Source organism: Oryctolagus cuniculus, chromosome 20 (genome assembly GCF_964237555.1).
Source record: "Oryctolagus cuniculus chromosome 20, mOryCun1.1, whole genome shotgun sequence".
In the NCBI taxonomy this organism is placed as follows: Eukaryota; Metazoa; Chordata; class Mammalia; order Lagomorpha; family Leporidae; genus Oryctolagus; species Oryctolagus cuniculus.
This window is the reverse complement of record NC_091451.1, coordinates 17,663,515-17,689,449: the sequence shown is the minus strand read 5'-3', so window position 1 is coordinate 17,689,449 and position 25,935 is coordinate 17,663,515. Positions and strand designations below refer to the sequence as shown.

At 42.0% G+C, this 25,935-nt stretch overlaps 2 protein-coding genes across 25 annotated transcripts in view; one reads left to right on the top strand and one right to left on the bottom strand.

The window, feature by feature from the left end:
* Positions 1–25,935, top strand: part of LOC108175891 (serine/threonine-protein kinase MARK2) — a 657,969-nt gene that overhangs the window by 240,451 nt on the left and 391,583 nt on the right. The gene's annotated exons all lie outside the window — the stretch shown is intronic.
* SIPA1L1 (signal induced proliferation associated 1 like 1) overlaps positions 1–25,935 on the bottom strand; it is a 429,087-nt gene that overhangs the window by 158,770 nt on the left and 244,382 nt on the right. For 4 of the 19 annotated variants that reach the window (XM_051826275.2, XM_051826276.2, XM_070065186.1 and 1 more), the window contains one exon: positions 12,818–12,874. The exons of 12 other annotated variants lie outside the window; for them this stretch is intronic. The gene's annotated coding sequence lies outside the window, so the exon portion shown is untranslated. Of the gene's footprint in view, positions 1–12,817; positions 12,875–22,041; positions 22,215–25,935 lie in introns of all 19 variants that reach the window. 3 more of the 19 variants (XM_070065183.1, XM_051826278.2, XM_070065182.1) reach the window with 2 other exon arrangements.

Here is a 25,935-nt window from a genome sequence, read left to right as displayed (position 1 = left end):
AAAAAAAAGTTTTCTTTAGTACAGATGATTTTCCTCCTGGTTCTTTAATAATGACATTTACAAATACATAATACACACAGTATATATAACCTTCAAATAGTCATTCTTACCTCTTTCTCCAAACCTTAAAATTCCTGATTTCTGAATGAGATTTCTGTCCTAGGTTTACCAGCTTAATCACTTACACTTTTACTTACAGACTAGAATAACAGCTAAGCAAAATACAAATCAGCCAAACATTCAAAGATAAAACCTTGGAGCACAGAAACTTCTGTTGTTTCTTGGGCTTATTCTTCATTTTTGTAGCAAATTAAACAAATCTTTGAGCCAGCATGTAAGTTTGATATTAAAATGCAGTCTTACGTGTATGCAACAATGTTTGCTCTGAAGTCACATCACTGCCTGTTAGTCCTGTTTGTGAAGTGTACACAAGCACAGCTTCTTCTTGTTTAAAATCTCACAGTAATTGCAGTCTGCTTTCAGGATAGAATCGGAATTTCCCAAAGGTGAGGTAAAGCCCCCTATTATCAGCCCAGTCTCTCCTCACCAAGCTCTTGCAACCCTGAGTTCAAAGGGAAAGGGAAGTAGTGGCAATGCGTTGGATGCACCAAACCTCAGGAGACTGCAGCAGAACCCCACTGGTGACTTCCCCTGAAACACAGCCTGGACAGCTCTCTCCCTCCTCCTGTTTGAGTCTTACCTATCCCCTTTTCTCCACTTATATCTTACTCCTCCTCCAAGGTTGCACTGGCTATATTCTCTTCCAGGAAGCTGTCCACACCTCCCTCTCCATGACAGCTCTTTGTTCAAGACCCCTTGGGAGTACTACATGGCACTTGTGTTGATCCAAAGTGGAGATTTTATACTTTAGAATCCAAAAATTTTATTCTAAAGAAATTATGAGTTCACTACATGTTATTAGCTTCTAACACCAGATCTGATGCCAAGAAAAAGTGACATACTGTCTTTTTGAAGTTTTCTGGCAAAACTGCAGTTAAAATAAGTTTAAAAGCAAGAATATGCTGGAGTAAGAAAAATTTTAATGGAACACAAGGACAAGAAAAGGCCCGTCTAGTGTCATAAAAGTCATGAGTCTATTAAGCATCAAAGACATACAAGTCCAAACAACACTGGGGCACTTTAATCCTATGAGGACAGGTCCTAGGAATGCCAGTACCACTGTTAATGGGAATGGAAATTGGTAGAACCTTTTCAGAACAAATGCAATTTGCAGAGAAAGCAGAAAATATTCATGTTGATGAGCCCTGTAATCTCTCCCTGAACACTAGGAGGCGGATGGTGGGGCAAACGCAGAGGCAGCTTTCCCCAGCACCAGCTCTTGGGGATCTTCCTGCTTTCAGCACCGTCCTGGACTTTGCTTTCCCTTTCCTTGCGTAATTTCAGCATCCGAGTCTCCGAAGTCTCCAACACTCTCCCAGCTCCTTGACTCTGAAGACAGTGACAGAACACACTGGGAGTTCCAGGGTGGTCCACAGAATACTCAACGAACAGTAAGTGCTTCAGGTCAGGAAATGTGCCTTAGTTAGCTCTGCAATACTCAGCCCTTAGTACAGTATTAATCAAAACAGTTGCCTACATTTGAACAGGAAAATAGGCGGTACAGCAAACACTGAGTGATTTTTACAATGTATGAGAAGAAAATTCTACTGTACAATGATGGTCACTGCAATGCTATTTTGCTTTCACCTTTAAAAAATATTTTTAATGATTTATGTTATTTATTTGAAAGGCAGGGTTACATGGAGAGGGAGAGAAACGGACCTTTCATACAGCGGTTCAGTCCCCAAATGGCTTCATCAGCCAGGGCTGGGCCAGACTGAAGCCAGGAGTCTGGAACTCCATCCAGGTCTCCCTACATTGGTGCAGGGGCCCAAGTACTTGGGCTGTCCTCTACTGCTTTCCTGGGCCATAACAGGGAGGTGCCTCATAAGTAGAGCGCCTGGAACTCGAACACATATGGGTGCCCATATGAGATGCTACCATTGCCAGTGGCAGCTTAATCTGCTGCACCACAATGCTGGCCTCTAAAAATTTTTAATTATTTGAGAGGCAGAGAAACAGAGTGAGAAGGAGGCAGAGACAGAAACAAAGACAGACAGAGCTCTCATATCTACTGGTTCACTTCCAAGACGTCCTCAATGGCAGAGGTTGTGCCAGGCAAATGCTGGCAGCCTGGAAGTCAATCTAGGTCTGTCGCGTGGGTAGCGGGGACCCTACCACCTGAGCCATCCATCACTGCTGCCCCCAGGGTCTGCATTAGCACGAAGCTGGAATTGCAGGTGGAACTGGGACTCAAACCCAGTCACTCTGATACGGAATGCACATGTTTCCATCAGCAGCTTAACTGCTAGGCCCAATGCCTGCCCTGGATGTGTTTTTATCAAAGTAATTTGTACAGTTAAGGGCAAACAGCATCACAGGCATATAAGAAAAAACAACAACCAGTACTGATTTATTTCATTTTCTGCACTCCAAGAAGAAACTATTTTCAACTCATAGCACTGTTTCCTCCAGGATTTCCAATTCCCCACTAACAGGCTCGGCTCACACTGCTGTTTCTGGACTTAGCAATCTCAGACATCAGCCACTGAAGTCCAATGATGTGTAGAAATCACCTTGCTTCTTCCTATCTTCCTCCATCCTCTTGTCCCATTCTGTGTACCTGAATGTGTGTGTGTGCACTTTTGTATAGATACATATGAATGATGGGGCTTCCAAAAGTTCACGGAAAACATGCACTATATTTTAATTCTACTTCCCCACAAGTCCACTGAAGCCCCCTCATACACCCGTGTGCATGCATGGGCTATGCTGCAATGCTCTATTTACCAGACCTTGTATCTGTACAGCTGTATTTGCTCAGCTGCTTACTTTGTCTTTCATGAGCTTAGTAACTATTTTCCCTTTTTCTTTTTTCATTTGCTTTCTTTCCATATACCTACCCTTAATTCTAACTGAGAGAAGCGAAAATCCTTTTCATTACTGTGTTCCACATGTTGAAAGCAGCAGATGCCTTATCCAGCTCCATTTCTCTCTTAAGAAGACCTCGCTCCTACAGCTCTCCACCTACTGCACTCCAGCCCAGCTCACTCCAGGTGTACTTCCAGGAACATCCTATGAATCAACAGGCTGACAGAACATCTTCCCTGGATGGAACCAATGCCTCTCAGACCACACCCCTTCCTCACTCTTAGTGTACCACTAGCTTCATTCAACAACTGCCTTAGAAGGAGTACAGGGCTGGTCAATGTTTTGAGTTTTGGCATATCTAGTCTTGATAATGACCAATGGTTGACTGGGGATGAAACTACAGATAATAAACCATCTACCATTAGAATATTCAAAGTACTCTTTCATTATTTTCTAGTTTCTACTGTTGCAACTGAGAAATCTAATAATATTCTGATTCCTATTCTTTGATATAACGCCTTATTTTTCAGACAATCTCTATAATATTGAATTAGCCTTTGTGTAGATCATTTTACATTCATTGTATTCATTTTACATTCATTGTATTGGATGCCCAGTGAAACTTTTCAATATGAAAACACACCTCTTTCCCAGTTAAGTGAAATCTCATTTCATTTTCTTTTTAAGTATGTAGTGGTGAATCTTGTGCCTTTCTTTAAGATTCATTTATTCGAAAGAGCCAGAGAGAGAGAGATGGATCCTCCATCCGTTGGTTCACTTCCCAAATGGCCACAATGGCTGGGGCTGGGCCAGGCCAAAGCCAGGAGCCAGGAGCCTCCTCCAGGTCTCCCATGTGGGTGCAGGGGCACAAGGACTTGGGCCATCCTCCACTGCCTTTCCAGGAGCATTAGCAAGGAGCTGGTTCGGAAGAGGAACAGCTAGTACTTGAAATTAGCGCCAATATGGGACACCAGCACCACAGATAGTGGCCCAACCTACGGTGCAGTGGGTTATGCCTTTACCGCCAGCATCCCATAGGCTGCCAGTTTGAGTTCCAGCCACTCCATCTCCAATCTAGTTCTCTGTTAACAGCCTGGGAAAGCAGTAGAGGATTTCCCAAGTGCTTGGGAATTCCAGAGGAAGCTCCTGGCTCCCAGCTTCAGATTGGCCCAGCTCTGCCAATTGCAGCCATTTAGGGAGTGAACCAGTGGATGGAAAATCTCCCTCTCTCTAACTCTGCTTTTTAAATAAATAATAAATATTTTTTTTTGACAGAGTTAGACCGAGAGAGAGAGAGAGAGAGAGAGAGAAAGGTCCTCCCTCTGTTGGCTCACCCCCAAAATGGCCGCTACGGCCAGAGCTACGCCCATCCGAAGCCAGGAGCCAGGTGCCTCCTCCTGGTCTCCCATGCGGGTGTAGGGCCCCAAGCACTTGGGCCATCCTCCAGTGCCTTCCCGGGCCACAGCAGAGAGCTGGACTGGAAGAGGAGCAACCGAGACTAGAACCTGGCACCCATATGGGATGCTGGCGCCTCAGGAGGAGGATTAACCAAGTGAGCCATGGCACTGGCCCCAATAAATAAATTTTTAAAAAATTAATTTCCTTTCCTTCCCTTTATTTTATTCTTCACTTTGTAAATGTTCCATTTGTTGGATATCAGGCCTCCTTTCTGAACAGTTTTTCTTCTTCCCTTCTGTTTCTTTTAGTTTTTCTTTTGGGTATTTTTGGACTTAATTTTCAAATGAGATCATTTAAATCTTTCCTTTAGACTCTTGGGCTCAAATTTTGAAAAACACTTTTGTCCTCTCTTTATTCCATTTAAAAATGATAATCACATTCTACTCTTGCTTCACAACTGTACTATTCTCTCTTATCCTTCTGTTAAGTGCATTTTCAAAGTCTTTCTAAGTCTGGTATCTGTTTACTTTTCTTTTGATCACTGTTCTTTCACAGAGGAGGTTTTGCTGCTGTCTGCATCACTGGCTGTCCTTTGATATTTAAAAATGAGCGACCAAAACAGCAAACTGAAGATCTGCGTGGAGACATGGCTTGTAGACTACTAAGTGGATTTTACTTGAGCACACTGTTTGCTGACTTGGGGGAACTACACCTGAGAAAAATGATGACTTCTAGAATCAGTCTAGCTTTTGAATGCTATATGGGGAATTTCTTTGTTTTAAACAAAGTCTGTGTTCCATGACAGAACCCACTTATTCCAGTCATTCTTTAGACAGGGCACAGATATGCCACCTGCCCCTCAGCCAACAAGACAGGTACATCCTGGACTCTGAACTAGAGAAGAAGGAGGTGGACCTGTTAACATGGAAGTCGGAGGTGGCACCAGTGGCAATGGTGCACAGTGGCACCCTAAGTAAGTACTGACGTTGGCAACACAACTAGACACCAGTGTTCAGGAGCCACACCACACCACAGCAGTGTTCTAGTAGGACAGTATTGTCCTGGCCCCTTGGCCTCCCTTGCTTTTGACCATTTTCCAAGCCTCGTCCTCTCCTGCCAGATACAGGGTTTTCCTTGAGGGAGCCACAAATGCTGGCATCCTAGGTCATTCCCAGGATGCACTCTGGTCTCTAGAAAAGAATGGCTCCACCTTCTGCCTGGCTCCCAACACTCTGGCAACCACTCACAGGAAAAAAAAGTCTCAAGTGATTCCTCCCTGTTTCTAGACACTATATTATTTCTCTGGGCTCAGGAGGGACCCAACCACCTACTGACAACATTTCCCATCTCTCTGTCCAATATTTCCAGTAACTGGGAGCCTCCAATTCTGGAGCTTTGTGGGGCCACGTTTTTCTAGAATCCTGTAAAGCCATTCAGAATCAGTGCTTTCCACAGCAATAAGTTATTTTATTTACAGTTCATCCTTTTTGTCTGCTGACCAAAACTATGATGATAAGCCTAATCTATTTTTCTTCCTCTTACTCACTCCTGTGTTTTTTTTTTTTTTTTTTTTAATCTTTTTATATTCCTTGAATAGCACTAGCACAGAGCTTGGGGAAGGAAACTAACTGCCTATCTTCAATCCAAACTAATAGCATAGCTATTAGTTTAAATTGAGAACTTTTTATTGGCAAATATTTGAAACATGCTTTTTGCATGTTTCAGAGGAAACATCATCCAAATTTACTAAGTCATATTCTGCCTGATCTGTTGCCAATCACAAAGAAATAATGTTATAAATACAGTTAAAACATCAACTTTCCATCCCAGACTTCTCCCAGCCTCTCTAGAACAATTTCTCACATAAGGATGCCACGCACCTTTAGTCTACACACTTGACTTTTACTAAAAAGGCAAGGACCCATACTAATATTACAGATCTTGATGGAATTTATACATAAATGGCTATCACTGGGAACACATCTTTCACTGCCTATACAAAACTGTTTTCAGTATTTAGGTATGTTGCTACAAAAAGATATGGATCCACTACAGTAACTTCTGTATGTTTTTCTCTTCTTTGCATATAGAATTTGTTGACTGATGTTTAGGCTATTAACAAACACTTGCTATCACAAGCTTCTTTCCCATCTCTACATGGGAACATGCTTTCTCTGGAGGACTCTAGAATGGAACTGCTGAAGGCTTCAAAAGGAGCTTCTTCCAGCATCATCAGACAACACCAACTGCTCTCCAAAATCAGCGTGGCGATTTTACAATCCAGCAGGGACTGAACACTGCACCTAGCGCTGCCACAAAGTTGCCTTTCAATTATTACCAATATGAGGACACAGAATGTCACCTTTCTGCTCTCACTGCCATTCCTCTGATAATTAAGATTTTTAATTTGTTTATTGGCCTCATGTTTCAGCTATTTGTCATGTTACTCATTTGTGGAATTTCTTCATATAGCATGGATATTAATCCTTCATCAGATATGTGTATCTGAATTTAGTCCCCAAGTCTAAGGCTGGAAAATTTGTGGCCTTTGATTAAGGTGTATTTTCTTTTTTCTTTTTCTTTTTTTGCCCCCTTATTTGACAGAGTTAGACAGTGAGAGAGAGAAAGGTATTCCTTCCGTTGGTTCACCCCTCAAAATGGCTGCCAAAGCCGAAACTACGCCAATCCGAAGCCAGGAGCCAGGTGCTTCCTCCTGGTCTCCTACATGGGTGCAGTGCCCCAAGCACTTGGGCCATCCTCCACTGCCTTCCCAGGCCACAGCAGAGAGCTGGAAGAGGAGCAACTAGAACTAGAACCTGGCACCCATTTGGGATGCTGGCGCCACAGGAAGAGGATTAACCAAGTGAGCCATGGTGCCAGCCCCAAGGAGTATTTTCTTATACCTGCATTTGAAACTTTTAACATAGTCAAATGTAGTCAAATGTATAGTCTAAGCTTTTTGTATCTTACTTAAAAAAAAAAAAAAGCCCTCCAAACTGCCAATGTCATACGAACATTTCATCAATTTTCTTCTCACAATTTAAGTTTCCCTTGAAAATGCATGCCTTTAATTCATCTGGAATTTATTCATAGGAATTACTTTATCATACTGCCCCAACACTACTTCTTGAATAACCACTAACACTTTCAAATTACTTACTTGTAACACAATGTCAGAAACAAGTTCCCTTACTTTTTTGTGGTTTCTCTTCCTTTTTGATGGTCTGTTTGTCTATTCCTGTGCCAATGCCACCCCAATCCAAATACCACAGCACTATAATAAATTCTGCTGACCCCTTAATTCCACTTTCTTAGAATTATTCTGTCATCTTTCATGGCAGACACTCTTGGTTTTGCTGTTCCATTTTACTCTGGAATTGTACCAACTGTATAAATTAAGAAACTTTAAATTCTTTTCAATATGAAGTCTTCCCATTCAGTGATATATTTGTCTTCTATTTTTTAAAATCTGCTTCAGAACTTTCTATTCATAAAGTCACTGCATACCTGTTGTTAGACTTATCATAAACCATTTTAAGGTTTATTATTGTCACTATAAGTGTTCATGTAATGACAGTGTCTAATGTACTGCTGTGTTGTGTACTATGAAACTATTCTATTTTCTTACTACATATCCAATAACTGTAAGGAATTCTTAGTAAAGTTAATATTTTTATGATTCTCTTCACTTTTTCTAGTTAGACAATTACACTCTTTTCAAAATAATAATAATTTGTCCCCTTTTATGGCCTTATTGAATTGGCTAGTAGTTAACACAATCTCAATTTAAGATACAATATTAAATTAAAAATATTCTACTCTGTAAAGATATGTTTAAATATGCAAAAACACAAAGACTTTAGAAGAATATGGGAAATGAAAATACTTGCTGTTTTAGAAGGAAGTATTTTTTTTCTTTATAAAGCAGTTTTCTAAAAAATGTAAATACTTTGGAAGTAATATGCAGGAAGTTGCATATGCTCCATAACTTTTTCTAGAAGTACTGAGAGATCCTTAAGAAAGTCAGCAAATCACGCCAGGCTATTTGGAAGAGGAGCACACCTGACTGTACGTGTGTATTTCTTTGCACTGTGACAAAGGATCCATCAGTAGCAGCAAGCCAATGACTCAACTCCACACAGTCCACCATCTTCACTAAAGCAAACAGTGGGCAGTAGTGACACACTGTACTATTACATTTCCTATGGCACAACTTCAGTCGAAAAAAGAGAAGGACTGTCTTTCCAGAAGCTTTTTTGAGATGCTATGAATTTTGGCTCAACAACAAAATTAATGGAAGATGGAACCTTCAGTCAATTCACTAAGCAGGTCCAAAATCAAAGTCAGGATCTCCATTAATTTAGAGTACATAAAGGAAACAACTTTAGAAAAGCCTTTCATAGCATCAGGTTTCCAAAGCCTAGCAAATTAATAAAATGGACAAAAATAACACTCTGACCCAACAAAAAGCTGCACAATGAAAAAAGAAAACTGCGCAACAGAGAGAAGGGAAAATTGTCAGAGAAAATAAGTGAAAGGAAGCGGGATTAATATGTAAACAAAGGACCACAGTACACAAAAGGAAATTTCCAAACAGAAATGTCAAAGGAGAAAACACAAACAAAGAGAAAACAATGTTCTTCAAGAGACAGCACATTTCTCCACTCTGGCCAACACCACACAATTTTTCCCCAATCTGATGATGGGCAAACCAAGTATTGTTTTGTGGAGAGCAAAAGAGGTCTTAATTCAGAGCATGACAAGAATGGGGGAGGGGGGAGTATATTTACCTAAGAAGGTAAGTATGGAAAACTATTGTTCAAAACCTGGAAGAGGGCCGGGCGTGTGGTGCAGTAGGTTAAGCCTCTGCCTGCAGCGCTGGTGTCCCATATGGGCACCCAGCGGAGTCTGAGCTGCTCCACTTCCGATCCAGCTCCCTGCTAATGGCCTGGGAAAGCAGCAGGGGATGGCCTGAGTGCTGGGGCCCTTGCTACCCTCGCTGGGTACCATGATGTAGTTCTTGACTCCTGGCTTTGACCTGCGTAGGTCCGGCAGCTGTGGCCATTTGGGAATGCACCAACAGATAGAAGATACCTCTCTCTCTGTGCGCCTCTCCCCACACTCTAACCCTGAATTTCAAATAAATAAATAAATTTTTATAAAATCTGTAAAAGTAAATAACACTTGTTTTAGAATTAAGCAAAGAGCTACGCTGAATGGGAAAGGGGATGAGAAAGCACAAAGAAAATGCCAAGAAGAAACAATGGTTAACATTAAGTAAGGGGAGGAAGATGTTCATGTTTCTAAGGGGAGTATCCTTTTGGAAACAAAAGCAGGTGTCCATGAATTTAGAAGACAGAGAAAACCTATAAAAATAAATTCATTTGCTTACATTAGACTAAGTAGGAGTAAAGAAAACAAAACAGTGTGACCACCTTATTAGATATAAAGGAAAATGGTACTAAAGACGAAGAATGGAAGAAAAATATGGACAGGAGGGCCGGTGCCGCGGCTCACTAGGCTAATCCTCCGCAGGGCGCCGACACCCCGGGTTCTAGTCCCGGTTGGGGCATCGGATTCTGTCCCGGTTGCCCCTCTTCCAGTCCAGCTCTCTGCTGTGGCCCGGGAGTGCCGTGGAGGATGGCCCAAGTGCTTGGGCCCTGCACCCGCATGGGAGACCAGCAGGAGGCACCTGGCTCCTGGCTTCGGATCGGCGCAACGCCGGCCGTGGTGACCATTTGGGGGTGAACCAACGGAAAAGGAAGACCTTTCTCTCTCTCTCTCTCTCTCTGTCTAACTCTGCCTGACCAAAAATAAATAAATAAATAAATAAAGGAAAATATGAACAGGAAATCATCACAATGTCCTTACCATGTGCCATGAAGTGTGGAAGCACACTGCAGTTCAAGAAAATGACTAGAAATATGTGCTTAGTGCAGTAAGAATACAGGAGACAAGAAGTTAAGATTGCTCAAGAGTCGGGGAAGGCTTCAGAGAACACAGCTGAGCTGAACTGGAGGCTAACACAGAACAGAGGCGGAGTCAAATTCCATCAAGAAGAGCACCTGCCAGAGCACAGAGGACTGAATCAAACACACTGCACTGCGGGTTAACACAGAATAAAGCTGGCTTAAAAATGTGGGTGCAGGGACTGGCGCTGTGGCATAGTGGGTTGAGTATCCGTGTGCGGCACCAGCATCCCATATAGGCACCAGTTTGAGTCCCAGCTGCTCCACTTCTGATCTAGTTCCTGGTAGATGGTCTGGGAAAGCAGAAGATGGAGCAAGTGTGTGGGTCCGGGCACCCACATGGGAGACCTGGAGGAAGCTTCTGGCTACTGGCTTTGGACTGGCCCAGCTTCAGCTCTTGCAGCCATTTGGGGAGTGAACCAGCGGATGGGAGACTTCTGTCTCTCCCTCTCTCTCTCTCTCTCTCTGACTATGTATCTCAAGTAAGTAAATAAATCTTTTTTAAAAATGTGGGAGCAATGATATAAACATGAAGAATAATTTAGCCCAGAGATTTTACTTCAAATCATGGAAAGATGTAAAAAGAAACAGATCATGGTCAATACGTCATACTGACTATAATTCTTAAGGAGTCAAAGCTTTAAAAGCAAGCCAAGAAACATAACACCTTAGTAACAGAAGCATGAAAGCAAACACAAAAGTAGATTCTTCAGGGGCTGGCACTGTGGCGCAGTGGGTTAATGCCCTGGCCTGAAGCGCTGGCATCCCACATGGGCACCGGTTCTAGTCCCGGCTGCTTCTCTTCTGATCCAGCTCTCTGCTATGGCTTGGGAAAGCAGTAGAGGATGGCCAAGTCCTTGGGCTCCTGTACCCATGTGGGAAACCTGGAAGAGACTCCTGGCTTCTGGCTTCAGATCAACACAGTTCCAGCCTTTGCAGCCAATTGGGGAGTGAACCAATGGATGAAAGACCCCCCCCCCCCCGCCGTGTGTGTAACTCTTATTTTCAAATAAATAAATAAATCTTTAAAAAAAAGTAGATTTTTCAACTTACTAAATCTCTTTGTATGAAAACAAACTCAACATATTGTTTTTAACATCTATAAATCAAAAGAAGGCAGAGAAACGTTTTAAGAAGTTACTTAAGAAAGTTGTATTCAAAGAAAAAAAAACACATGAGGCAGTATTATTAGGTGTCAAATTTAAAAGAAAAACACCAAGCTACGTGTGATACTATACTGTACATATTTTGGTTTCTGTCCACAATGCCTTGCTCATAACTTCTTCCTTAAAGTAAGCCACAGAAACTAGAATTTTCCTTCCCTGAGGCAGTGCACAGACACTCTATCTTCTGTCCTGGAGCTGCAATGCAGAGTTCCCTGACCCACCCGACAGATGGCAGCCCCAGTTCAGAAGGGGCTCCTGCCTCACACCCGGGGGAAGGGCTGATGCAGAGAGAGGCCAGGAAGACTGCGAGCAGATGGCTGTGCTGCGTCTCCCTGTGGCCCCAGCATCCTAAGATTCTGCTTTCTGTGCAATCACATTTCTGTGCTTCAGTCATGCCCAGCACAAAAGACCCCACAAGCACCCAGAACGACAGGGCTCTAGAGGCTCTGGAGAGCAGGGCCCAGGTTCCATCCTGGGGGGTGGCAGACTGGGGAGGGGTGGAAGCTCCTGTGCGTCCCCACAGTCCTCACTCTCTGCACCTCCTCAAGGGAATCCTTTGAAACATCCTTTGCAGGAGAGTCATGCTTCCTTGAGTTCTGTGAGCCACTTGAAGAAACAAACCGAACCCGAGGCGGGGGTTGTGGGACACCTGAATTATTGCCAACCAGTCAAAAGCACAGGTAAATAACCCCGAGTTTGGGATTGGTACTAAAATTGGGTGGCGGCGGTCTAGGGGACTGAGCTCCGCTCTGAGGGGTTCGGTGCTGCCTCCAGGTAGACCATGTGGAGGCTGAACCAGGGGACACTTGCCCACAGCCACCACGGTGGCAATTACTCACTCAAGGGGCGGGGATAAAGCCGGGACCTCTAGAGCCCACAGGTCTTCTTGCTGCTTGTTGAGGTGTGGGAGCAGTGGAAGGGCATTTGTTTCCTTGTTTCCTACACTAGCTCTTAGGATCAAAGAAAACTCTGCACTGAAGTAGAACACTTCATGTCAAAGGAAATCAGGCAAAAATTGAAACGTAAAATGAGAAATCAAAATGAACACACTGCTAGTACTTAGACAAGCATGCACAAGGCTATCCCACTGAAAGAGCGACGAATGTCTTGCCTTCATGGGGTTATGGTCTGTGAGCAGGGACAAGGCAACAAACACAAATATTTCTGACACGCTGCTAAATGCCATCCAGAGTAATAAAGTAAGAGGAGAATGAGGATTGGGAAGCGCGGTTCTAAAAATTATCAGGAAGACATCAAGTGAGAAGCAGGCCCCTGTAGAGAGACCAGAGGAGGCAAGGCAGCAGAAAACCCCGGCACAGAGCCCCAGAGCATGAAGAGAGTTAATGAACTGACCTCTGCAGCCCGACAATAGACTGACATCCTAGCCAAGCAAATGCCCGCGGTGTGTGCCTGGAAATCAAGCAAACATTCAACAGTGTAAAACACAAACAGTTAATTTAGAGTTTCTGAAAAATGAAATAATTTCTAACCTAATGGATTAATCCAAAGTCATATACTGAGCGTTTTAATGTAAATGATAAACTCAACATTCAATTCAAAACTGCAAGAAAGTACATGAAAAAGTAAAAATAAAAGAAAAAAAATTTAGTAAACTATAGACATAAATGGATAGAATATATCTAAACACAGAACTATTTGATTAAAACAATGAAATATTTGTATGTTAAGAAATTACAATCGCTTCTCGGCCTTTTGGCTAAGATCAAGTGTGTGTGAAGAAATTACATTCATAGAAGAATGAAGCATAAGTAAATAAAGCTTGGAGATTAATATTATATACACAAGTATTTTTGAAAATCTGAGAATGAATGTGTGAGCAAAGACATGACTGCCTGTTAAGAACACAACAGCATAAAAAGTGCAGCAAAGACAAATAAAACAAAAAATTATTAAGATACTCCTAAATACAGGAGATAACAGAAATTGCTACTAATAACACACTTCAAGAAATTTCAATTTCTCAACTTAAAAACCACTTGCTACACATTACATATTCATAGCAAAAAATACAAAACAAATAACATAAAATAAAAACCAGGCTACCCAACCAACTGTTAAGAGTTAAATAGGGTTCAATTCCCAACACTCAACATATTAGAGAAAAGAAAGCTTTACTGAGAATTTTCTATATGCCTAACACTATAATGACTTACAGACATTATTAATGTACTCAGACAAAAATAAATCTGTAAAAAAATCTACATAAAGAACAAAAACGTGAAATCACTTAATAGACAAAGTAGTTAATAAAAGCACAAAGTTTAATAAGAATGGATTCTATTTTTGATAATCATTTATTTAGAAAACAATTATTTTTAGATTAGGAAATTCACTAAGCCTTATAATTAAATAATACAAACATAAAAGAAGATATGAGTACCATTATTTTTCTGATATTACACACATGATAGCTATTACACTTAGCACAGTATCCACAGGATCTACTACAATATCAGGCACATAGATGAGACAGATAGACAACTAAACATATATGTACATACATAGACACATTAAACGAGTAACAGATGTTATAAAATATACTTACAGAATGCCTTTGCACAAACCATCAGGAAAAACATTAACAGTTCTTTGTGAAGTGACAATTATGGCTAACAAATGTGTTCTATACTGAGAATTATCATTTCAGAGTGTGGGAGGAGAACTTACTTTGTTACTTAAAGTACCAAACAGAACAAAAACAGGAAGATGCCATTTACAAGTTGAAAAAAGGTTACTAGAAAATATTTAGCCTTACTGCCATAAAACAAAAATCAAAACAATTCTGCACTGAAATCCTGACACTTGTAGCAAGACAGAACCATTTATGTTAAGCGAAAATAAACCTGACACAGAAAGATAAATATTGCATGTCCTCTCTCATTTGTACAAGTTAAAAACAGAAGTTGATACAACTTGCAATAGTGATTCTTAAACACTGGGGAGGTCGGACAGGAAGAGAGAGAGGGGGTCTGGTAATGAGCCCCAAAGCACTGTCAGATACAAGTAACAAGTTCTAGGGTACCACAGCACCCTACAGGTTGCAATGATGTATTATATTCTGTAAGAAGAACAGGAAGAGAGGAGTGGTAGGTTCAAATACCAAGAAAAGATAAGGAAATCCAAAGGCTAGCTGAATAGCCTGTTTTCTGCTGTGTTTATATGCTGGAACACTGCAATTCATTCCATTAAAACATATACATAAAAACATTACATGGTAACCCAAATCTGAAATAATAAAATGATTTTTAAAAGTAGCTTTAACTTTCAGTTGTCACTGCAAAAAACTTCTTATTGATTAATGAGAAGGTATCTTCTAATTTACAATAAATATTGTGAAATTGAAGAGCTTGTATTCTCCTATCTTGCTTGTGGACATTGTGAATTAATACAATGCTACTGGACTGCAGTCAGCTAAATGCTTCAGAAGTCTCTAAAATGTGAATACTCAAAAGAAAATAATCCACAACACTGAAAATTTATCTGCATTAATCAAGACATAAAATACTAAGCTGATCTTCTGTATATTAAGATAATCGAAAATGAATCTTGATGTGAATGGAAGGGGAGAGGGAATGGGAAAGGGGAGGGTTGCGGGTGGGAGGGACGGTATGGGGGGGAAGCCATTGTAATCCATAAGTCGTACTTTGGAAATTTATATTCATTAAATAAAAGATTAAAAAAAAAGAATCAATAGCATACAATGCATGTTAATTAGATGTGTACCTGGAAAATGTTAAGTCCACTATAATGCCAAAGCAGTTTTTTAAAATGGCATAATAGTACATGGAAAAATTTTATGAGACAGTGTTAACCTTAAAAACTAGACTATAGGGGCTGGCACTGTGAAACAGCAGGTTAAAGCCCTGGTCTGCGGCACCGACATGCCATATGGGCACTGGTTTGAGTCCCAGCTGCTCCACTTCTAATCCAGCTCCCTGCTATGGCCTGGGAAAGCAGCAGAAGATGGCCGAAGTCCTTGGGCCCCTGCACCCACGTGGGAAGATCTAGAGGAAGTTCCTGGCTCCTGGCTTCCTATCAGCACAGCTCTGGCTATTGCAGCCATCTGGGGAGTGAACCAGTGGATGGAAGACATCTCTCTCTCAGATCTGCCTATGCATCTCTGTAACTCTGCCTTTCAAATAAATAAATACTTAAAAAAAAAAGCAGACTATGAATATATACAAGTATGTGTATGTGTGTGTACACACAAGATCACTGTCCACACATTCTGAAACAGTCATCTTCAAGGCATTTGAACTACAAATAAAATGAATCTTCTTGACAGCTACTAAGAAGAATTCCATTCAAAGAATGAAAATTGATGAAATAGATTTCAAATTTCAATTTTGGAGTATTATGACAATAACCCATTTTTTCATCAAATAATTAAGATTGGGGCTGGTGCTGTGGCAGAGTGGGTTAATGCCCTGGTCTTAAGCACCGGCGTCCCATATGGGTGCCTGTTCGAGACCCGGCTGCTCCACTTCCGATCCAGCTCTCTGCTATGGCCTGGGAAAGCAGTAGAGGATGGCCCAAGTGCTTGGGCCCCTGCACCCACATGGGAGACCCGGAAGAAGCTCCTGGCTCCTAGCTTCAAATCAGCGCAGCTCCAGATGTTGTGGCCAATTGGGGAGTGAACCAGCAGATGGAGGACTTCACTGTCTCTCTCTCTGCCTCTCCTCTTTCTGCGTAACTATGATTTTCAAATAAATAAATAAATCTTTAAAAAATTTTAAGATTAAGAAAGAGTTTAAAACACAGTATTCTCTATCCCAATATCTGAGTCACTTAGGAAAATGACTGAGAATGACCAGAGAACATCTTAAGTAAGATATTAGGGAGGAAAATCCATAACCGATTACAGGAAACAGAGACTTAAAAGAAACGCAAAGCACACAGGACTCCTAAACATATCGAGCACATGTTGTATTCACTGTAGCAGGTGTGACGCACGGTGTTCCTGACTCGCCCTGCACCACCCTGCCCAATTCTGAAGGTGTGCACAGAGGGAGCACCTCGCCAAGAACCCTCTTCTCCAGCCCTACCAGATCCATCAGAATTACAGAACTCATGTACAGACTCTGATGTCCCTAGGCAGTGACTTGTCCTGGGTTAACTACCTAAGCTAGTTCTGATCAATGGAACACAGACTGAAATCTCCAGCATGCAGGCTTTCTAGCAAACTAAGCTTCCAGATCAAAAAGGAACAGGTGCAGGGGTGGTGCCGTGGTTAGCACCCACATGGGAGACCCTGAAGACCCGCTGTGGCCTTCAGGAGAGTGAACCAATGGACGGAAGATCGATCTCTCTCTCTCTCCCATTAAAATGAGTAAAATAAATCTTTAAAACAAACAAACAAAAACCAAGTAACAGGTTCATCTCATTCTCTCTGGTCAATTTATTCCTCCCCGTTCTGCTTCCGATCCTCGAGTACAGGACGCTTGGAGGACACAGCCATTTTCCATTCTTAAGGCCGGCATGAGAAAAGACAAGGGTAGAATCAGAACAAAGACGCAGGATTCCTGGGAGCACCACTGAACACGTATACCCCAGTCTGGGGTATTGATTTTTGAGGTGGCATCTTATGGAAGAAAAGAAATTTCCAACGGTTTAAGCCACTAGAGTGGCTTTCAAATGCTTGTAGCAATCACGTACCCTAACTGACAGAACATTAAGTCTGAATGAGTAAATGCAGTTTTAAAATTTTTTTTATTTTTATCTATTTATTTGAGAAGAAGAGAGGTTGAGGGGGCAGGGAGAGAAAGAGAGAAGTTGAGGAATCAACCCAGGTCTGCCATGTGGGTGGCAGGGATCCAACTACTTGATCCATCACTGCCGCCTCCCAGGGTGTCCAATGGCAGGGACGTGCAGCCAGGTATGGGATCCAGGTACTGAGGTGGAATACAGGCATCTTAACCAGCATCTAAACCCCTTGGCCAAATGCCTGATATGATAAATAAAATTTCTACTCAAACACTTGCCATTCATTTTTTTATCAAAAATAGCCAGACAATATTTTGATCAAAACTGAGGTTTAAATAGGAGCTTTTAAAAGTGAAGAAAACAAATGAGTAAATGGTGGATCACAATAGAAGTTTTAAGATGTACCACTAATTTATTTCCTACAGTAATCAAAGTCCACTAAAGCAAGCACAAATTTGTCTGTCAGAGTAATGAAAAAGTCTCAATCTCTCAGACTATTTTTCAATGATTATCCAAGGAGATGCATTCGGATAACATGCAGCTCAGAAAATAAATGGAATTCTCATACCAACAAAAATTGTACATCATTCTCCTACTTTAAAATGGAGTAGGCTTATTATTTTTTTCAATCATTAGAAAACATTTTACATTGGTAGGAATAATGCAGTAAAGTTTTTATTCTGTTTGTAATGATCAATCAAGTCTAAAGTATTCAAATTAGGCTTAAATCATTTTTAAAGACTTATTTATTTGAAAGAGTTACAGCCGGCGCCATGGCTCACTTGGCTAATATTCCGCCTACGGCGCCAGCACCCCAGGTTCTAGTCCCAGTTGGGGCGCCGGGTACTAGTCCAGCTCTCTGCTGTGGTCCGGGAAGGCAGTAGAGGATGGCCCAAGTGCTTGGGTCCCTGCACCCGCATGGGAGACCAGGAAGAAGCACCTGGCTCCTGGCTTCAGATCGGCGCACTGCCAGCCATGATGGCCATTAGGGGAGTGAATCAACGGAAGAAAGAACTTTCTCTTTGTCTCTCTCTCACTGTCTAAAACTCTCTCTCTGTTTCTCTCTTTATCTAACTCTGCCTGTCCAGAAAAAAAAAGAGAGAGAGAGAGAGAGAGAGAGTTACACAGTAGTGAGAGAAGGAGAGGCAGAGAGAGAGAGAGAGAGAGAGAGAGAGAGATCTTCCATTTCCTGGTTCACTCCCCAGTTGGCCACAATGGCCAGAGCTGTGCTGATCTGAAGCCAGGAGCCAGGAGATTCTTCTGGGTCTCCCACATGGCTGCAAAGGAGCCCAAGGACTTGGCCCATCTTCTACTGCTTTCCCAGGCCATAGCAGAGAGCTGGTTTGGAAGTGGAGCAGCCGGGCCTTGAACTGGCACCCATACGGGATGTCGACAAGCAGGGGAAGGCTTTACCTGCTATGCCACAGCCCCATTAAATCATTTAAAAAAAAAAAAAAAGTGTGCTCCTTATTACTTCATGCTTATTTACCAGGTAACATAAAAGAGCATAATATTTCACATGAACATCTAAGATCATTATGTCCTCAATGATAAAGTCAGGAATCCTAAATATCATTTTGATATAATCCTAACATACAATTTTTTCTGGGAAAGTACAATGCCACTGAGGGTGGGGAGGAGTGTCTGTAGGCAGTACAGATTATAGAGAAAAGTTAGAAAATGTTTTGTCTTCATACGCCTTTCTCTACAAAAAGTGAAGTTGCAATTAAGACTGGACAGAAAATTAAAGGGCTGTCACCTGCTGCTAGGCTGCACATAGTAAAAATGCCTCACAGAATTAAAAAGAAAGGAGACTTGCACTGCTGAGATTCACAAGCCCTACCTACCCTCACAAGCAAATTCCTTGGGAACGTTGTGTGCCAGTCCCACAGTGTCTACCAGCCTTGTATGCCGCTTCTAATTACCATTCCTTACAGGAAAGCATGGGCACTATTCTGTGTGGCCCTTGACTGACCTTCTCCCAGTTCAAAAATCCACCTCTAACACACTGGATCTCCCCACTTCCATTTATCTACCATTTTCTAAAAAACACAGCTTATAATGTATCAAAAAAATTAACAGAAAAGGAAAAACGAGACTTCTCTTTAAAAAAGCAATGCTCCCTATGTAAGATCCATTGAGTGTCTAACACTACACCTGGTATGTTTTTGGCATGCAGGAAACAATCTTCTTTTTCCTTCTGTTTTTCAGTCTATACCTTTAAACCCATTCAACAAATATCTGAAGTACCATTCTATGTGCTGAAGACACGCCATAAAAAATGTTTGCACTGGGTGGGAAACAGATAATAAGCAAATAGATGTGTGATGTAAGAACAACATATAGGGGACTGGTACCATGGCACAGTGGGTAAAGCCACCGCCTATAGTGCTGGCATCCCATATGCACACCAGTTGAGGCCTCAGCTGTTTTACTTCCAATCCAGCTCCCTGCTAATGAGCTTGGGAGACCAGCAGAAGATGGCCCAAGTGCTTGGGCCCCTGTGCCAATGTGGGAGACTGGGAGAAAGTTCCTGGCTCTTGGCTTACAACTGGCCCAGATCTGGCCATTGTGGCCATTTGGGGAGTGAGCCAATAGATGGAAGATCTCTGTCTCTCTCTCTCTCTGTCTCTGTCTGTCTGTCTGTCTCTCTCTCTCTCAGCCTTAGCCTTTCAAATAAAACAAAACAAATCTTTAAAAAACAACAAACAGGACTTTGAATTCAAGATAACATTTTAACCAGAAAGCTATGAAAATAAATTCTAACAGGAGGCTTTTGGTTTAATTATGAGAAAACTAATTTACTTATCACAAGCCAATATTCTCAATAATTTCCTACAATATAGGCTAATCATATTGATTTTCCAGAGACTTGAAAGCATTTTAATTTCATATGAAATGGCTTAGTGGTATTAAAAATTGAACTGTACACATTAGAAAATTAGCAATTATCTCCATAAAACAAGCCAGAGATAATATTTTATGTTGCATTTGGCAGTCATCTGTGATCTCATGCTACAATCCTTAATACTCCTAGTACAGCAAGGTGAGACAGGTTTCTTTGTATCAGATACATCAGAAAAGAATCAAGTTTTATTTCTGGGCCTCTGAAAACAAAGCATGAACTCACATAGGAATCAGTCATGACTGTGGGTTAATTTCATATTACTCTGTTCATTTTCATCCTTTATATGTGATAAAGTACATTCCCAATGACCCTAACAGAATCATAGACACATGGAATTAAAGTGGAATGCAAGAACCAAGTGGCATGGCAAAGTCAGAAGTTAACAATTAGCACAAGTAGTCCATTTGTACACAGAACCACAAAAGCACAACCTGCAGTAACCACGACCAGTAGCAAAATTCTACTAGTTCACAAATAGTAGGCTTCCTTTCTTAGGAAATAAATGAGTGCTTAGAATTTAGTTAGAAATTAGTAAATTGCCAGGAAAAAATGTGATATGTGAATGGGAATTTTCTATGTGAAAAACTTATCCAAAAAAAAAGTTCACACAGGAAGACATAGCTAGATTTCCTTGCATAAAACTAAAATACCTATATATTAAAAGAGAAATCAGGGGTTGGCACTGTGGCGTAGTAGGTTAGGCATCTGCCTGTGGCACCAGCTTCTCATATGAGTGCTGGTTTGAGTCCAGGATATTCCACTGCCAATGGCCTGGAAAAGCAGGAGGAGATGGCCCAAGTGCATGGGCCCCTGCACTCTCGTGAAGAACCAGAAAAAGCTCCTGGCTTTGGATCAGCTCAGCTTTGGCCATTGTGGCCATTTGAGGATGAATCAGCAGATGGAAGATCTCTCTCTCTCTCTCTGTTTCTCCCTCTGTCTGTAACTCTGCCTCTCGAGTAAATAAATAAATCTCCCTCTCTTTTTTTAAAGATAAATAAAAAACTACTAAGAAAACTATGGCAAATATAACACAGGTTTAATACACTGAATATATGCAATGAGACACTGCTAATCAAGATAAAATAATACAACCCCAAAAGAAAAATGCAAAGGAACTATTAATAAATGATTTACAACAAGAAAAATAATAATTGGCTTGACACTTAAAATGTTTCTGTTCAATAATGAAATTCAAAAGAGGCTCTTTTAAACAAGATGTGCTTATTAGCAATTGCAAAGAATGAAAACTGGTTTAAAAAATGCTTTAGGGGCCGGCGCCGTGGCTCACTAGGCTAATCTTCCGCCTAGCGGCACCGGCACACCGGGTTCTAGTCCCGGTTGGAGCGCCGGATTCTGTCCCGGTTGCCCCTCTTCCAGGCCAGCTCTCTGCTGTGGCCCGGGAGTGCAGTGGAGGATGGCCCAGGTGCTTGGGCCCTGCACCCCATGGGAGACCAGGAAAAGCACCTGGCTCCTGGCTCCTGGCTCCTGGCTCCTGCCATCAGATCAGCGCGGTGCGCCGGCCGCAGCGCGCTGGCCGAGGCGGCCATTGGAGGGTGAACCAACGGCAAAGGAAGACCTTTCTCTCTGTCTCTCTCTCACACTATCCACTCTGCCTGACAAAAAAAAAAAAAAAAAAAATGCTTTAGGCATATGTATCAAGAGACTAAAATCTGTGTGTGTGTACAGGATTATGAGTTCAAAAATATAAAGAGAAAGAAAAATGTCACACACATGGAGGAGGAGATACCACCAGCGATGAGTGCTTTAGGATCAGTGACGTGAACAGATGATGCTCTAGGTCCCTCCAGGGCCTACGAGGATGGGGTCTGCAGCCTGTCACTTCTCCCTGGCACACAGTGGGTCCTCACAGACATCCACTTACTGAATCTAAAGCCAAAGGAAGTAAACAGATAAGGGGAATAAGAATGAAATATTTAAAACTCACCATATATTTTATAAGAAAAAAGTCAGAAGATGTTGTGATTTTTGAACTGTGGTCTTGTTCTGATCGACGTACAGATGAACAAAGAGGAGTCTCCACTAGCTCTTTATAAGAAAGTCACCTGTGAGAGTTCTTCTCAGAGAGCCAAGAACATCTCAGGTTTCTCATAAGGGTAACTGACAGGGAGATAAAGACACAGAGCAATTTATAAAAGACCATCGTTTCTCACTAATCTAATATCGAAAAGTAGGACACCTTTTACAAACTTTACTTAATTCTTAAGTCTCATGCTTAAATGACACAATTTTCTTCTTCAAGGTCAGCCACTTTTAAATTCAGTATCATGTCTTTGTGCAAAGGGAGCAGTAACATTGTTTAAAAAAGAATGATCCATTTACATCTCCTGAAATTAATGTTTGAGGGTCTGAGCACAGTAAAGCCAAGGCTAGATTGATAATTAACATTAAGAGACAGCTGCGGGCTGGCACTGTGGCTCATTAGGCTAATCCTCCACCTGCGGTGCCAGTACCCCAGGTTCTAGTCCCAGTCAGGGCGCCGGATTCTGTCCCGGTTGCTATTCTTCCAGTCCAGCTCTCTGCTGTGGCCTGGGAGTGCATGGAGGATGGTCCAAGTCCTTGGGCCCTGCACCCATATGGGAAACCAGGAGGAAGCACCTGGCTTCTGGCTTTGGATTGGCACAGTGCGCCGGCCTCAACACACCAACCGTAGTGGCCATTTGGGGGATGAACCAACAGAAAAAGGAAGACCTTTTTCTCTGTCTCTCTCTCTCTCTCACTGTCTAACTCTGCCTGTCCAAAAAAAAAAAAAAAAAAAAAAAAAAAGAGAGAGAGAGAGAGAGAGAGAGATGTAGACTCTGAGAAGTGTCCCAACCCCTCTTGCTAAGCACAAGTAGCATTCTCAGTACATGCTCCTACAACCTAGCACAAGATGCACCTTTCATAGATGTTAAGGGAGAAAACATCTGCCCAAGTTGGACTTCCATCTTGGGACATCTGAGGGTACTGAACAGAATAATCCATTCACACTCAAAGCTCAAAGCCCATGATTGGATGATGCTATGAATTTCAAACAAAAACCATAACCTGCAAAATACGAATGCCGACCAGAGCCATTTTTTTAGATTTCTGATGGACATGGAATGGCAGATGCAGCACAACCATCTCTAACATTTCCACAACCTTATTAAGGAGACTGAAGCTCACACTCCTCCAGAGCATACTGTCTCCCACCACTCACTAGCTTACACACAACACCGTGCCAAGGTCTCAGTTTAAGAAAGTCAATTAAGACTTGCACTTATGCAAAGAATCATCAGTTTTACAACAACACTAGCTTACATATGTATATGAAAAAGTAATTCTGGGGCCGGTGCTGTGAGGTAGAAGGTTAAGCCTCTGCATGCAGTGCCGGCATCCCACATGGGCTCCCAGCTGCTCCACTTCCAATCCAGCTCCCTGCGAATGCTCCTGGGAAAGCAGTGGAAGATGGCCCAATTGGGTCCTTGCACCAACATGGGAGACCCAGAAGAAGCTCCTGGCTCGCCTAGACCTGGTCATTGTGGCCATTTGGGTGAGTGAACCAGTGGATAGAAGATCAATCTCTGTCTCTCTCCTCTAACTCTGCCTTTCAAATAAATAAATCTTTAAAACACACACACACACACACACACACACACACACAGACAAAGTAATTCTGTAATGACGAAGGGGAATCCTAAGCAATAATGAAACGGGAACTCTGAAGCACACAGACCTAGAAAATGGGTGCAGGCCAAGGAAAAGGGCTGCCTCACTGCACATTTCTGACACATTTTCCCTTTTCTCAGAGTATCAATTCATAGGTCTGTGCAAAGTACACTGTTAGCATTTTCCAGGGGAGGGGAGCGCTAAAAAACAAGCCTTTCCTATATCGATGCTCAACTTAAAATCATTCAAACTAGATACCCTATTTGTTTGACAGAGAGGCAAGGAAGAACAGAAAAGGGGGGAAAGAATAGAAGAGAAAAATATGAGGCTTTTTATGCCTTCTGTCATTACTGTTTTTAATCCCAACCTGTCTCAGAGTGTTTCGCTTCACGGTGATGAGAGCAGGCAAAAATACAGAAACACTGAAAGAACAAATTCCCTCAGAATATTTTAGATTCCTAATACAAACTTACTGCAGAACTCAGGAAACAGAGACATTTAAAATAGATTCTCATAATTTGGTAATGGTGCAAGATGAACAATCTTTCTTTATAATACCTTTGTAAAGTCTGCTGCATCTCTCCAGTCCAAACAAATTTTTTCTACTTGGTCTTTTAAATATTGTAATTTCTCAGAGCAGGTATTCAGTGTGTAGTTAAGACATAGGTTGGGCTACCTGCATCCCAAACTACTGGAGTGCTTGATTCAAGTCTCCCCCTCCCCCTCCAATGCAGCTTCCTGCTAAAGTGAACCCTGGAAGGCAGCAGTGATGCCTCAAGTAATTGGGTCTCTGCCAGATACATGGGAGACTCACACTGAGTTCCAGGCTTCTGGTCTCGACCTGGCCCAGCCCTGGCTGTTGTGGGCCATTTGGGGAGGACCCAGTGGATGAAAGATCTTTCTTTGTCCCTCGGTCTCCCTTTCAAATAAAGTGAAAATACATTAAAAAAATGTTAAAGTAATTGGGGCCAGCACTGTGGAGCAGTAGATTAAAACCCCAGCCTGCAGTGCTGGCATCCCATATGGGCACCAGTTCAAGTTCCAGCTGCTCCAATTCCGAGCCAGCTACCTGCTAATGACCTGGGAAAGCCGTACAAGATGGCCCAAGTGCTTGGGCTCCTGCACCCACGTGGGAGACCTGGAAGAAACTCCTGGTTTTGGAATCAGTGGATGGAAGACCTCTCTCTCTGTCTCTACCTCTCTCTGAAACTCTTTGAAATAAATAAAATAAAATAAATTTTTAAAAAATAATTATAATTTTTCTAATGTAAAGAAAATAGAAGATGACTATTCACTGTCGAGAGGAGATCTGGGCCTTCTAGGGGACATCTGGCAGTATTCAGAAATGCTGTGGTCACAGTGAGGTGTGCTATCTAGTGGTAGAGGCCCAATATGCTGTGACACAGGGTAGAACACAAGGAAGGGCATAACAAAGGATTATCTTATCTGGCCCCAAATGCCACAGTCCTGAGGTTGAGACCCTGATTCAGAAGTATGTTTGAATACAAAGATTTTTTCATCACCCGAGTTCCAACACATATACCCAGATCAAAGCAAGTAACTTTCATACAGGGTACATCCTCAAAAACTGCTGGAGGAGAAGTCATCATTGCCAAATCTATGACTTAAATGCAGCACAGGAGCCAGCGCTGTGGCGCAGCAGATTAAGCCACCATCTGCAGTGCTGGCATCCCATATGGGGAACCAGTTCAAGTTCCGGCTGCTCCACTTCTGATCCAGCTCTCTGCTATGGTCTAGGAAAGCAGTAGAAGATGGCCCAAGTCCTTGGGCCCCTGCACTCATGTGGGAGAGCCAGAGGAAGCTCCTGGCTTCAGCCTGGCCCAGTTCCAGCCACTGTGGCCCCTTATGGGAGTGAACCATTATTTGGAAGAAAACTCTCTAACTCTGCCTTTCATATAAACAAATCAATCTTTTTTTTTTTTAAAGTAGCACAAATTATGGTAAAATGGCTTTCTGAGTATCTCTGAATCTGATTATTATTCTTTTATTTTAGCTAACACAAGGATGATAACCTATTAAGTGAAGACAATATCAATGATATTCTGTATATTTTGTAGTGGTAATAACAGATATGGTAAATTTACTTTCTACTTACTGACCCTGGCTTGCTAAAAATCTTTCAAGCTCTTCTTTTCCTTGGAGTTTTAACCTGTGGCCAATAAGGTTATTC